This window comes from Cebidichthys violaceus, unplaced genomic scaffold (genome assembly GCF_023349555.1).
Source record: "Cebidichthys violaceus isolate CVI_PGR_0920_01 unplaced genomic scaffold, fCebVio1.0.p SCAF_16, whole genome shotgun sequence".
NCBI lineage: Eukaryota > Metazoa > Chordata > Actinopteri > Perciformes > Stichaeidae > Cebidichthys > Cebidichthys violaceus.
The window spans coordinates 7,988,619-8,001,056 of NW_027176329.1; positions in this window are offsets into that span (position 1 = coordinate 7,988,619).

The window sequence follows — 12,438 nt, forward strand, 5'->3', positions numbered from 1 at the left end:
AAGAAAGCCTCTTCCTGTCATGGCTATGCTACAGTTCCACTCAAGTATTCTGCCTCCGGCTCCTGACAAAACTCAGCTCACCCTCTGATACTTTCACACAACATTCATTCTCACTTTTTTGGTCAGCACACACCCCTTAAAAAAAAATCCCCAAACCATTCACTTCAGTACGGTACACAAGTCCCCTCCCACGCGCTTGCTTTTACAAGGTGAAACATTCCCAAGAAGAGGGAAAAAACACCTGGTCGTCATAAGTTGCTCTATTTTCACTCCACTTTTCCCCTTCGCTCCGTTCCATTAGTAAGAGTAAAAACAAACAACGGCCGTTAAGTGACTGGAAAACCGTTCCATTGCATCACACAGACCAGCTTTGCCCTTGATGTTGGTCAAAAGCCCCAAAATAAGCCGTGAACGGTCGGCTGGTGTCACCGATGCACTCCACCCTACACCACACCCAGCATCACCAAACATAAACCCACTATGTGTTAACGTATGGGGGTCTGTTCTACTCAAAGGTGGTGTGTTTTGAGCATGTATGTTCCTTGAGTGGGTTGTGTGAATGGTCGGAGTGTGTTGAAAGGTGGAGTTGTTTGTGATTGTGAGCTGGATTTGAATTAACTTTTGGGTTGCAATATGACCTTGTTTACTCGGGTCTCTCTGAGTAAAGTATTGTTGGTGGGTAATTGAGTTGATAGCATAAGCTAATAAGGTTTTGACAGTGTTTAATCTCATTACTCTGAGGCACAAAAAGCCTAAGCTTTCCACTTCAATACTGGATTGAAGGTTTGCACCTTCCTTCCTTCAGTTGAGCCCCTTTTATTCAAACAAGGCATCTATATCAAGTAACAAAGGTCAGAGTTGAAGGTTCACGCGAGGACAGCAGAGGACAGGTGTTCCTCTCTCCCATCATTCGCTGTTCTCCTCTGCTTTTATACTCCCTCTTTTCTTCGCTATCAGCCTCTCTTTCCCTCGGGCGACAATTCAAGAGGGCCGTTTTCTCTCAGGTGATGTGGTCCACCTTTGTCTGTTCTAACCTTACAAAGGAATGCCTGGCATTCACCAGGCTGTACCTACACAGGGCCGTTACGGAGAGAGAAAAAAAGGTGGTGAGGGAAGAAGGTAAAATAGAGGGGAAAAAGGCAAAAGGAAAGAGAATTAAAAGAGATAAATAGCTAAGGACCGGGGAAAAAAAGAGAAAAGTAAAAGGTTGTGAAAAAGAAAGAAAAGAAAGAAACATTTAAAGGAGATGAGAAGAGGAAGGAATGGAACGTCAATGTCAAAGGGAGAAGAGAGTTTTGGACTTTTCACACGCTGTGGATAAAACTTGAGGCCTCTGAAATTGAGGGAAATTCCTCAGAGATTGGCTTGAGGCTCTGCCACCACCCTCGGCTGGCACAGGGGCAGAGAGTGTGTGTGGGGTGATGGGAGGGCAGTTAGAAGGATGGATAGATGGATTGATGGATAGATGGAGCAGGTAGAGGAGGAGATGTTTTTGGCCTGACTTCCCCTGGCTAACCTGACGCACATTGTCTGCCGAGCTCAGTTTCCCCTTTGGGTAATCATTTGACACTGATAACAGGGGGAAGGGTGGACAGCGGAGAGGAAAGAAAAGGATGGCAGTATTTCCACCCTGGGAAAAAGCTCTGCGGAGATATCAGAGGACAGCCTGGGTAATTCTTCCGTCTGTTGGACAAGAAATGGAGAAAATGTGCATTTTGAAAGGTGTTCGAACAGTAATTCCCTCCACTTTCTTCACATGCATGCACAAATGATTGAAGACAGGAGGAAGGGGGTGCACATTTTTTAAGTGTTTCCACAGTAACTAGTCCACCTTTTCTTGCTCTGGTACATACACACACCTTTTTGCGCGCTTTGTGCACACTCCGCAGCATGTGTAAATAGAAGAGTGGCGACTGAATGGTATTTTACTGCTTCTGTATTTGTGGCAGGTTATTTTGACCCTGGGTGGTCCCCACTGAAAGACCTCGACGGTCATTAATCATCAGTCTGGAATCAGATGTCAGGTGTGTGTGTGAGAAAGAAAAGAGGGTTGGTCAGTAACCAAAGAGGCAGCGAGAGCACCTACTGTACTGTACAGTGAATGTGCACAAGTGTGTGTGAGCAGGCTTGAGGTTACCCTTGCGTACCAGTGGATATCCTAATCAGCTGAGCTGGTGGTGGGATGAAAGAATGTGAAGATTATTGCCTGGTAATTGTTTCCAGAGTGCAACAGTACTGCTATATCTCAAACAGAAGAACTTTTCAATGCAGTGTGTGTGTGTGTGTGTGTGTGTGTCACAAGTTAAGGTCATAGGATACGTGCAGAAGCAGGAATCCAAAAAGAGCGTCAATACTTATAGCTTCCAGATTATGAGGATAATGTGAGATTTTAGTGAGTACCAGAAACCAACTTCATTATTCTTCTCTGTCTCTCATCTACGATCTCAAAGGCGCAAAGACAAACACACTCTGCAGCTGTTATCTCCCTAATCTATATCCTGCCAATCCTCTGTACGTATACAGTAAAAACAACACACCCTGAGATCTGTACTCGTGTGATAAGCTCATCACTCTACCAGCTATTCAACGATTAAGATTCTGTTTTCCTTCTCCTCCTTCTCGTTGACAGACTCGTCTCGGCTAGCCAGCCCGGACGGGGCAATGAGAACGACGATCTTTCACAAACACAGAGAATCGTTGAGGTTTGTTTTGTTTTACTTTTTAAAAAACATTTTCCGTTTCAGAACCAGCAGGCAAGAGAGCAATTTCCTTCACAGCAGGAGCAACAGAATCCCCAAACCCAAACAATCAGGTTTGAATAAATAAAGTCAACTGCCGGAGTTTAGATATCTCAGCGGCACATCCAAAAACTCCACACCCCGGTTAGATATGAAGAGCTGGCACTGTGGTCCAAGGATGGGCTTCATGAGTTCATTCATGGGCGTCTTAACACTTAAGAATGATTGTATAGCACAGGAGGTTTAATATTCTACATCCAGTGGATTGAAGCCCAGAGCAACAAAGGCTCTCAATGCGTTCAGGACCTTAATCTCAAGATCACATCTTAATTATCTCATTCATTCTTGGCATAGCAAACCGTTTTCTCATAATCATTGTTTATCTATCTCATTATCTTGATATAAGAGACAGTAATGTTGGTTGTGGTGCCAATAGTTAATTATAAGCCCATACGGGATAAGATTATAATCATTCTGGTAATGAGATGACAAATTTGTTAACAATGTGTTTTCTTATAATAATTTGGATAAGTATTTTATCATTGTGAAAAAATTTAATTATTTGCATTTGGCTAATTTCCCCTTAACAGAGAGTTGACAGAAAGACACAATGTAATTTCTACTGATGAAATATCTCAGTTAAGATTTTAAAAGAAATCTGCTTAGCAGTCATGGTCTCTCCCTGCGGGAGTGTCAATTCTGTCAGTTTGATGCATAGAAATATGAATATATAGTGAATATGAATATAAATATCTCCAAATATGCAAGCCATAATCCAGAGGAAACAATGTTTGATAGCACAATAAACACATTTGTTATCCCTGGATAATAAGATATGATTAGTTGTGATTTTTAGATACCAGGCCAAACAAACGTGCTACGTAGAGAAGGTAAACCGAGTTTTGAGTTTATGCAGGGTGTCGCTTCTTACTTTTATAGAACATACAGTTAAAAGTGGCTGATGGTATCAGCTTTAGCTCATACATGTAAATGTTGCAGTAAAAAATTGATGATAGATTTTTCGTCGATCAACAAATTAATTCGGCTGATTGTCTCAGCTCTAATTTTGTCCGTATCGTGTAAATTTAAGTGCAACTTCATAGTTCTTAATTCGGACCGCCAGCATTTGGGTCAAGTGGCTCATGAAAAATAAGGTGTGCAAAATAAAGTAGGAAACACCAGTTCAATTTGTAACTTTTGTTATTTATAATTTGATTTAGAAATGTGCAAAGCTGGAGAGGTCTTGCTCTCCTGGCACTACAACAATCTGGGTTGCAACCTCTTGAGAGGCAGCACTCCTCTCCCTGACCTTAGCCCTCACATTGAGTAGCTTCTGTGTACTGCAAAGGCCTCACGCTGTGGTCCTCTCAAACCTGCTGTTGTAAGTTTAGTCCTATTAAAACAAACTAATTCACCCCCTTGACCCCTTGATGACCCCGGAGAACTTTCTAGCATTGTTTGTTTTGCATCACAGCCAAATATCCCCACTGTGAAGCTCTTCTCTGTAAAGCTGTCAGTAGTGCTGTCTGTAAAAAAAAAGCCACGTGCACACACACACACACACACACACACACACACACACACACACACACGTGTGTGTAGGTGTCCTGTCCCACCTGGCTTCCTGTCTAGCTTTGTGAATGTGTCCTGACCTCGATGCTCACAGGAACCTCCTCCCTAAACAGCTGTTTCCACGTGTCCCACCACCCACCGTCCTCCAAAGACAAGGAAACAGACAAGTTGCGCCGTAGTCACCGTCTCAGGGCTCAGCTCACACACAATCTGTTAATATCACATCATGAATTTCAAATTCTGAATGGGTAATACGCAAGACAAAAATTGGCTCTCAGTGAGACATTTAGAAATATTAATTGTCGGAAGGGATCATTTTCGCCTTTGATCAGTCTAGGAGTATAAATAGGGAACAATATGACCTTGTTCAGAGTGGGGGGAATTAGCCATAAAGCACTGGTGACTGAGTGACTGTTTGATCCATAACACACCCTTTGGGAAACACTGTTTTTTCACCCAAAATTCATTAAGTTGACTTATCCCTGTGAAACTGAGAAGACAGGGCGGCGCGAGGATGGAAATATGTGTGTGTATATTACACAAAACAAGCTGTCAAAATGGAGTATAAATAATGAGGCTGTCAACATGTGTGCCAGGCCTTTGCCAACAAACCGCAGTTTATGTCAGAGGAGTGCGGCTAACACTTACTCTCACATACATCTATAGGGAGAAAGGGGCAAATGAAGGCCTTCCTTTCTTCTCCACCCTCCTGTTTTTCTGCTTTTTCTCCTCGAAAGCATGCAGATGTGCAGCTAGTCGAAAGAAAACAGGCAGCAGGCCTCCGACTTTAGTTAGCATGGAGAGACATACCAGAAAAACAAAGTCCTCTGAACTGTACAATCACCACAGCAGAAAACCTGCAGCAAGGACCACCCATGGAAGTGGCAAGTGAGCAACCAAGACCAAAACCAGCTTCTTGGATCAGGGTGCTACAGGGCTAGATGATGATTGACATTGGACAACATTAACATGCATATTACCCAGTAAACATCATTGCATATCTGTATATGACAAAAATACCAAAAGAAAATAAGAAATTGTTCATTTAATTGAATATTTTTTATAGTTTATGTAAGTATTTTAAAGTAGTTTATGACACATAGAGACAGACAACCATTCACACCTATGGGCACGTTATAGTATTCAATTAACTGAAGATGCATGTATTTGGAATGTGGGATTAAGCTGGAGAACCTGGGGAGAACATGCAAACTCCATCCAGCCTGGGAACAAACCTGGGCCCCTCTTGCTGTGAGGCGACAGTGCTGATCACTACACCACCGCGCAGTCCTTGCTACAGCGAATTATATCAACAACAACAAAAAGAAAACCATGACGGAGATGGGTCTGCCCATTGGCACAGTTTTTAATTCAAAATGACTTCTTCATTGGAAACCGGTGTATTCCCTAGGTGGCAATCTGAATGATCTGCAAGGACCCATTCTCCGTCCATCACATTGTTGGAGTGCCCACTCTCTCTGCATGCCCCTCCACCCAATGGGGCCGCAGTCCCACTGTACTGTCATCCCACTGTAAGGGTGTGGAGGTTTAACTGTAGGATGGGCAACTCTTGTTGAGAGTGATCAGAGTTTACATCCTGCCAGACACCTGCAAGTTTGCTTTTATTAACCATAACCACAACTGTTGTCTGAGTGTTTTAGTTGACTAATTTAAACCAATACCGTAATCATAGTTTATTTTCCATACCCACAATCTTTGCCTAACCTTAGCTATACCGCTGCTGCAACGATACTGTAGAAAGATTAAATCATTGACTTTATCCTTGAATGTAATCGCGGGTTTTGCAGAATTGTCCAACATAAACTTTTTTGTCTGGTGATAGGGTTGCATATTTAAGCTTAGACCTGGCAAAGGTCTGTATCCTCTGCAGTCTTTTTCAGTAACATGCCTCCAAATCCTGCACAGGGCCCAGCAACTCACCAACACTTAACCAATTAGCGCCTTCCTCAATTACAGCTTCCTTCTGCAGGCCCGGGGCAACAGCCCGTCTCTCTGCACGCCTGTGTCTGTTTGCACACCTTTGGGTGTTTATGTGCGAGAGACGTAAGCTTGGACATGTGCTGCACATCTACATTTTCTCTCATAGGTTTCCTGCTTTGACTAGCTGCTAGCGGAAGGCGTGTCTTTTCTTTCCTGAGACAGACGAATAAACATTATTGTTGGAGCTAAGGCCAGCGGCTTGTATAGGACAAGGCCGTGACTTTTGTCAGTAGTGTGTGTGTGCGTGTGTGTGTGTGTGTGTGTGTGTGTGTGTGTGTGTGTGTGTGTGTGTGTGGCTGCTAAAATGCATGGAATAACAGAAAAGAGAAAACACAGAGGGAATACACATGAGCAATTTTAGATGTGATACATTAATAAATACAGTTAATGTTACGTCTGAGGCTGCACATTTGTTTTTAAAAGCACCTCATTGTTCATTTAGAGTAAGTTGCCAAATAAATCTGCTTTACTAACTGTTTTTTTTCCTGTTGCTAACTGCTGCAGACTGCAGCTGATCCCAACGAAAAAAACAATGTTATCATTTTGCTACACGTGGCCAAAATCCCTAGGCGAGTAATCCAGTCCAGTTAAAATTCCAGGACAAACAAACGTTCACATTTCGCATCCAACATTGTGCTACTCTTGGGCTGTAAAATGCAAATAACTTGTGTTCTCTCCAGGCCAATTTCTCGTGGGAAGAAAAGCAGAATGTGAATTGCAGTGCAAGAACGTTTTGAAAAGCATATTAATGATTTGTTAGTGTTGCAATTACAGTCCAATTGCGTAAAATTGTCACAGAAAATGGCTCGGATTTAAACACAGGCAGTGTGCTGGGCTTTTATCATGTCGTTTAACGTCTGAGTATGTTTTAGTGTCTAGATGTCGATGTGATAGAGGGCCATAGCAATGAAAAATCAAACAAAATCTCTGCGTATGCACTGCATGACCTTTCTGCCTGATTTATATAGATGCTGCAGATGATTTCATCTATAAAAAGCCAACACGTTTTATGTAAGTATGCTTTCTTTTCTGTGCTTGGGGCTTTCTCCTCCGCTTTTTACCTTATAAAGCTAAAGTCATGCAATCATGGAAAAGATATTAGTTTATGTTTTGTATGAAACCTAAAGCCACATCACTAACATTTTTCAAATCCCCACCACCATTTAATATCGTGTAACTCTGCGTTCAACGCTAATTTATGCCCGGAGTAGCTGGAGCGGATAGTAGTAGAGTGTATAGTATATATAAAGTAGTATATACTATGTACTTGTGATATACACTTTTCTGACTTTTTGTTCATCATCTTTGTCCCTCTATTCTCTTGTTCTCCCTCCTCTCCAGCCTCTTGCCCTCCATCCTCACATTTCTCCCTTGGTGTGTTTTAAAAGGCTGAGCCCTCAACCCAACCAGCGGCTGTGGTTCCCTCCTAAACCATTCACATGGAACTGGTTAGGAAGACATTCCTTCCATGGAGGGAATGTCTGGCACCAAGCGCCTGTAATACAGAAATCATAAACGGGAGGTCCACCCTAATCACATCCCGTGGCACTCTCACCCTCTCTGAGCTCCCTCTTCCTCCTTCCTCTTCCTCTCGTCCCCTCCGAGGAGCTATTAAGAGGGGGATGGGGAGACTGAGAGCATTAGCTGATCCTATCTTTTCCTTTCCTGTGTAGTATAAGGGTGTAAATCACTTGTGGAAATCGAGCGGATCAGATTCTGGTGCTTGGCAAATATTCTTGCTTATCCAGAGCCTATGAATCCAATCCCTGAGAAGAAGTGTTTTATTTCCATGAATAAAAAGAGGACATACAAATGTATGGATTAAGTGCATAAAAAAGGCTGTTGTGTTGTTTTGTTTTGCAGTTGGTATAACTTACACCTAACATTTCTCTCAACAGCAGGGTTGTAATCCCCTGTTCAACAGCTGTGGTTAAAGTTTGATTAATCAAAGTTGGCCGACTGTCTGCAACCCATTACATATGAGAGAGAAATTTGTTTCTGCGCTGTGAACGCACTGAACAGAAAAATCCACAAGTACTACATTAAATGAAAACACACTATCCCTTAAAACATGTGATATGTCAAGCAGGCAAAGTATTTGAATACATAGCAAATGTATACAGATTAGAAAATTGATCAAATGACTATGTGTATTATAAGAATAGTGGTTTGTATCACCTGACGGCAGTTCTCCTCAGCTTTACGGAGCATTTTAGGTTCTGTCTGCTCTTTTTTTATTCTAAGGCCGAACTTTACTCTTTTGGTTCTCAAACTTTGTTTGTTACATGTTTACAAGTTACATTTTTTCCATACTTATTTTATGCATACTTGTGTATGTTGTTAACATTTTACTTAGTTTACGTACATATCTTAAGTTTTTTTGAAATTCATAACGTTGAACCATGTCTTTACTGCAACCGTAGTGAGCATCAGAAAGTGTCGCCCAGGGCCCTGACCCACCGTCAGTGTGAAGAGTTGGGATGAGAATGTGTTGAATAAACCCACACTACGCTACCTGCCCAGCACCAAACTACAAACATACAAATTTAACAACTAGCTGGTGAACAGGAGCATTAAGCGGCAAATATTTCCCAAAGGAGACTAAAATAGAGCTCAGCGCAGGAACACGACTTCAAATGAATTATAATATTACTCTGTGTCTGCTGGATGTGTAAAGGCAATTATAAGCAACACGTTTGCCTTAAGGACTGTGATGATATGTCAATGTTGTGTTTCATTTCCCCCAAAGTGGGCAAAAATCAATTCATACTTAAGGGAAAGATATCTAAATGGAAGTGAGGACTGGAGGGTCTTAATAGGCTGCTGTGACATGCCGAACTAGGATCAAATCACAAGCATAGGTAGCTGAGCAAGAGCTAGTGCTAGCGAGGCACAACATATGTTTTCTTTTAACTATTTTATTTATGCTATACAGATTATGTTTATTGTCTTCTCATCAAAGCAGCATAACGTTTGGGCATTATTAGATAATTCTTCTGCAAAGCCGGGTGTAACACAAGTAATCAGGTTAGAGTGTAGTGTTAAACCATTGTCTAATTGATTTAACAATCTTTTAAACCTCTTAAATCAGTGGATAAATGTATTTCTCAGCAAAATCATGCAGTTTATGTGTTGTAGGGAGTTTTGTTATCATTGTGCATGGCTGCCTGCAACACTGTCTTTTTGGATACTACCACTGGGACTCACCAAAGTCAGACATTTCTGATTAAACACACATTAGCAATATAGGAAAAACTCTTCAACAAGTATGCAAGAATTGATGGGTTCCATTAACAAGGAGACACGCAGGCACATATGCAGAAGCAACAGCTGTAGTTTTAGATGCTGAATTTGACAGCTATATTACAAATGAATGTAGACATTTTTTTAAACCTTTCAATATTTCTTTCCAGAAGAGTAAATGGGTCCTTGCCATGCTTTCCTCGACACACTTTTCCTCTGTCTCCATCAGTCTTTCTGACTGAATTTCGAGAACCTACAGATGTCCCTGCCTCTGTTTCCTCCTCCTGTTTCCCCGCTGCTGCACTTGGCCCTGATTTCGTCAATTTGGATAAAAGGCAATGACAAAGTGGGCGGCAGAGGATTGCCTCTGTCCCAGTGCCTCATCCATGAGGACAGACCAGCGCCAAGTAGCAGCAGTGGGTTTTCCACTTCACGTTCCCTCTCCTGACCTTTGGTAACTGAAATCCTACAATAGAGAAAAATCTGGCCAGGGCTCATTTTTAGCTGACAACTTTTACATTTTCTGGCTGAAATGACAACTCACTGGTCACTGGAGTTTGTTAGCTGTAGGTAATTAACATTAATTATGTCAGCTTTTGCGAGATTTTCTGCAGGTTCCGCAAACACATTGGAGATGCCATTATTCTCTCCAGTGATTAATTAACTCATTGACCTTCTCCTCAAATTCCCAGCAAGACAAAAATGATAGAGTATTCCCTTTAAGCCAGGGTGTAATTCAGGCGTGGAGTGTTACTGACATTGCTTTTGCACAGTAGGGGGAAACAATAGCAATAATAATAATAATACATTTTATTTATATAGCGCTTTAAAAGGGACTCAAAGACACTTTAAAAAAAACAAAACAATGAAAGCATTTATAATAAGAACAAAATCATAACAATAAGAAACAACACGAAAAGAAAGAAAGAAAACATACATAACTGACTTTACAGGTTAAAAATGATGAACTTGTAAACTTACACTAAAAGACTAGGTACATTCCTACTGTCACACAGAACACTTACATACATGCTCTCACCGCTTGTATGAAAGAGCGATGTCTGAAGACAATTGATAATTGTTTTAATTTCAAAGTGTTTACCTCGTGCCTCCCCCTCCCGTCTTTCTGAATTTAGGTTTCACTGAAACACTATAAGTGGCACCTCCTCATCTCTCCTGGTTTGGGTTTCTAAAGGAAACACTCCATCTTTGGACCCCTGAAAAACTGGTTGAGGGAAACAATGGTGCCCTTGAATTTCTCCTGCTCATATTGCATGTAACGATATCTAGATTAAACACAATATTATTGTTGGCCCATGCGAGCCAATAGCCATTTTCTCTCACCCATGCATAAGAGAATGGTGCATGTGGAAATAGTCCTTTTTTCAAAACACTGATGGTAGTTTTTGGAAGAGGTGTAAGGAGGAGGGAGACAGTGTAACCACAGTGTAGGGAGGAAAGGAATACTGAAGCAGTAATAGTTCTTCATTTTAGGAAATAACACTTATTTGCTTTATTGCCAAAAGTTAAATAAGAAGATCAATGCTTGTGCGTTAACTGTGGAGCTATAGAAGCAAGAGGCCTTTAGATGCAGTATCTGTGCAATTAGTGAGATTTTGGGTGGTAGGCAGAACAGTTTTCGCTTTAAGAGAGTAAGTTTGTATGCTAAGCTAGTAGCTTCCTAGCTGTAGCTCATACTTAAACACACATGGAAATGATATCAAGCTTCTCATCTAGCTCCCTGCACATTTCTCGAAATGTGTCAAACTACTCCTTTAAAAACCCAAGCAACCATGTACCTGCAACAGTTATTGCACCATTAATGTTTATCAGTAAATTCTCCACTGGAGCTGATGGGCACTCAAATGCTTCAAGATACTGATTTAGTCTCTGACACCAATGATTTGAAACCTCTTAGCTGGTCAACATCATCCAATATCTGACTGAAATCAAACAATCTTCACCTACTAAACAGTGCTTCTATCGGCCTACTTTTGTACTGAACTGAACTGAACTGAAGTGTTTTGAATCAGGAAAAATGTTGTTCATAATTCCTTTATCTTAGTTGAGACATGGTCAGACCAGGAATCAGCTCTAAAGAATTTTTTTAATCCAACAGAATCACCTGCACTACTAAAAGAACAGCCATAAAGCACGATAGCATCATCTCCCGACAAACCATTTCAATAGAATAGCATGTGAACTTTTCACTCTCTCTACCAACACCAAGCTACCAACATTCTTCCCCTCAGCTTCTCCCCTCTCATCTATCTCTTCACCTCAGTCCACTCAATAACAGGAGCATACAGGAACGTGAAGTAATCTGTCTGGGCCAGTGTGCTGGGCTATGCATGGGCTCATGTTGAGGCCAGCCTAATCACCTTTCGGATCAGCATGGAGAACAGAGGAGGCTGTACCTTTTATCCCAAACCAAAGTCAACAAGGCAGGATTCCTGGGAAGCATTGCAGACATTCTTGAAAGCAGAAAAGAGGGGTAAAAAAATAGCTATTGACCCTTCTCTCCCAAATTTAAGAGGAGCAGAAAGTGAAGAAGGAGAGAGTGCAAACTTTGCTTGGGTGTGTGTGTTGTTGTGCAATAAGGCAAGGTGCTCCAAATGCTTCAATGAATGAAGTTTACAATGCACTTTCTAGTATGAGTAAAATAACTCAAAAATAAGGTCAAATAATTCCACTGCATTGTAAAAGTCAACTTTTTGCGCCTGCTATTTCTCTCACTCACTAACCTCACCCCTGCTTCTTCAATCCCTTTGTAATTTAACGTCACCTCTCCCCCTTTCTGCGCTGCTGTGACAGCCCAAAAGTTTGGCGGGTGACCCGGGGTAATTAATAACTCCCTAAACTAGGTGCTGTTTGCACAGACGGA